We start from the raw sequence: 3,160 nt of genomic DNA, 5'->3' as shown, positions 1-3,160 counted from the left end.
GAGTTGCCTTGCCTCGTCAAGATGCTTCCTTCATGGACCCTCCAGGGTATGGGCAAAAGATGTCCATCTGAATGCCACTCTCTTCCCTTCAGCTCTGCTGCAGACTTGTGCCTGCCTCCACCTCCCATAACTGCAGGCCCTGAAAACCAGCTCTCAACACAGCATCCATTCTTTGTCCTGGGATGGAGAGGCATCTGAGAAGGGCCAGCACCAATGTGGCCCTGTCTGCTTCCAGGAATACCCTCCATCACCTGGCCACACCTTCTCCCCAAACTGCCTGGACTACTCTCTTGAGTCCCCAGAAGAAAAAAGGGTTAATAAGGTGGTGGTGGTGGTGGTGGTGGGGAGTAGCCTGCCTTGAGTTTTGAGTGTGTTACCAGTGACAGACCAGACTACCAGAGCTGAAGAAGCCTTATAGCTTGACTTATCCATACCCTGCACTTAACAGATGAGAAAATGGAGGTCCAGAAAGGGTTAGGGACTTCTTAGGGTCACATGGTCTGTAAGTGACAAGGCTTGGTCAAGCACCAGAGTCTCCTCCCCACCTGTGGGAGGCTCTGTGGAGGGGAGAGAGGTGCTGAGCAGTCACAGCCTGGTCTCTAGGATGGCTGAGGACTCCGGAGGATGAGGCTGCTGGGAAGATCAACATAGATGAGCTCTGTCCAAGGCACAGGCTGATTCCAGGAGTCAGCGGCCTGAGGCAGGCTTCCGCTGGGAACTCATCAGGGAACACTGGCTGGAAGCCTCTGGGTGGGGATGGGGGGAAGAGGCCAAAGCAAGGACAAAGTTGCCTGGACCAGGACCCTGTGGCAGCCTGACCAGAAAACCCCAGTGTCCACGCCCTGGCCCATGGAAGCAGCAGAGCAGGCATTTCAAGAGGCCCTTGCCCCGCTGTTCCTTGGGCCATTTCTGTAGTTTTACAGTTAGAGCTCTATTTTGTTATGGGTTTTTAAACTTTAAGCCCTGCTCTGTTTTTCTGGGCGGGTTTATGTTAGTATTTACCCACTACAATTTTTTAAAGATGTACACTTGCATACCTTTCCTCTGCCATGTCCAAACCTCCCCCTAGCTAAGGACTGCTTCCCTGGAGCTGATCAAACCCACCCTCTTCTGCTCCTAGCACCTCACGTACAAGGGTGCTAGGGGCTCAGCCATGTGATCATTCTCTCTCACGTGGACCCCAGAGTTCATCTAGCACCCCTCCCCATCCTATGCTGGCTGGGATTTGGCTCGAGCCTAGTCCTGGAAAACCCCTAGCTAGCACTAGAAAGGGGGCACCTGAAACCTTCCAAGGTTTACCTGTTTCTCACTGCCTTGGACTTCAGGAGGGGTGCTAGACAAATGGGTATCTAGTGGTTGGGCAGGGTGGGCTGGTTTGGCACTGAACCTAGTTAGGGAGGTGAGAGGCTGCAGCCCTAAGCTTTTCTTCTGACAAGGTCCATGAAAAGCAGGCAAGCTGCTGGGAGACCCGAGAAGAGGAAAACCTTAGCCCTGTGCAGGTAGCATTTGTTGTGGGGAGGTGAAGCTGTGCCAGCAGCTTGGGGCTTCAAGTGGAGTGTTAGCTAAGGTGTAAAGAGACTGCGTGTGACTCCCAGACATGTGAGCTTGTAAATGGGGGAAAAAGGCCTCTTGCTGAGGAAACTTGGACCTTAACTGGCTTGGGAGGGAGGGCTAGATCAAATGACTTCTCAGAGTCCCTTCCTGGCCAAGGGTCCTCTTGATTTCTGTACAGGCTGGGGAAGCTGTTGGACCGGCCCCTGCTATGGTCCTGACTATTAAGAGATTCCATCCATTCAGGATAGAGATGAAAGGCCACAACTGGGCATTCTGCCTAGGTGTAACAGGCAGGAAATGCACCCCCCCATCCCCCAGGGCTAGGGACAAAGCTGCCTATAAAGACCTCTTGAGGGCCTGGGAGGCGCCCTCTGTTCTGTCCATACAAGGACTCAGACCACCACACTGAGCTATCTGCTCCTTGCCATCTGATGGTACAAATGAGTGATTCTGCCATCCAGGGCAGCAGCTAACCCGGACAGTAGGGGAGTAGGTAGGCGATGGGGCAGGGATGAGGAGCTTGACAAAAAAACAGGAGAGAATGAAGCCAAGGTCAGAGAAGCCTTCAGGAATAAGGAAGGGGCTTCTTTTGGGTAACCTCTGAGGTATTATTTCCAGTGTTCTTTTCAGATCTTGGTTGGATGAAGTCCTGGCTTGAGAAGTGGGAGGTGCTGAGTCCTTCCAGAGCTGAGATCTTAGAACCAAAATGCCTAGCACAGGGAAGCCATAGAGGTACCATCTGCAGCTTATTTAAAAAGCCATCCGAGGGAATGATCCACAGAACAGTCCTTCCAAAGTAGTGCCTTCCCCAGTGCCATCCTAGCCTGTACTCTAGCCAAGAGCTCAGCGTGGTTAGCCAAGCTATCCTTCCCTCATGCCTTTCCCAGCAACAGAGGCACCCTTTCTTTTCCTAGTTGTCAAATAGCCAATAGGGCTCCTGCACGCCAGGGGGACAGCAGTACCTTCACACCTGTTACTAGTTTGAGTGTGGCGTTTGGTCTCGCTAGCTGAGACCATACCTTGCCAGGGAGTCTCCAGGTGGAAGTGAGAGGGCATCTAAAGGACGTCAAGATGCTCACTGGAAAAGTGCTGGTCACTGGGGCGGTGTGTGCCTCCTGAACCGTACGTGGTCCAGGCACTGGGAAAGCAGGGCATCAAAGAAAACAGAGGGAGAGGGGGGAGGGGGGAGGGGAAGAGGGAGATCGAGAAAGTGAGAGAGAGGAGGGGAGGGGGAGGGGAGAGGGTGAGAGAGTGAGCGAGAGAGAGAGAGAGAGAGAGAGAGAGAGAGAGAGAGAGAGAGAGAGAGAGAGAGAGAGAGAGAGAGAGACAGCGAGAGAGCGAGCGAGAGAGAGAATATCACACACAGCTCTGTTCAGAGCTCCACACCTAGGGCCCTTAGTTTCTTTAGAGGAGATGCAACCTGCCTTGGCACCAGATACCTCCAACATAGCCCCCGTTTCAGAGCCCGCCTAGCTCTGAGCTCAGGGTGTCACTGGACCACTGATGTGCAGTTCCTCCACCCCAGCCCACTGTTCGTTCTTGTAGTAGTTATTGACTCTGGTAGCAAGCAGTTCTTAAATAAAGATGTTTTCTCAACCTGGCTAGG

This window comes from Arvicanthis niloticus, chromosome 10 (assembly GCF_011762505.2).
Source record: "Arvicanthis niloticus isolate mArvNil1 chromosome 10, mArvNil1.pat.X, whole genome shotgun sequence".
NCBI lineage: Eukaryota > Metazoa > Chordata > Mammalia > Rodentia > Muridae > Arvicanthis > Arvicanthis niloticus.
Note: the sequence above shows the minus strand (reverse complement) of the source record.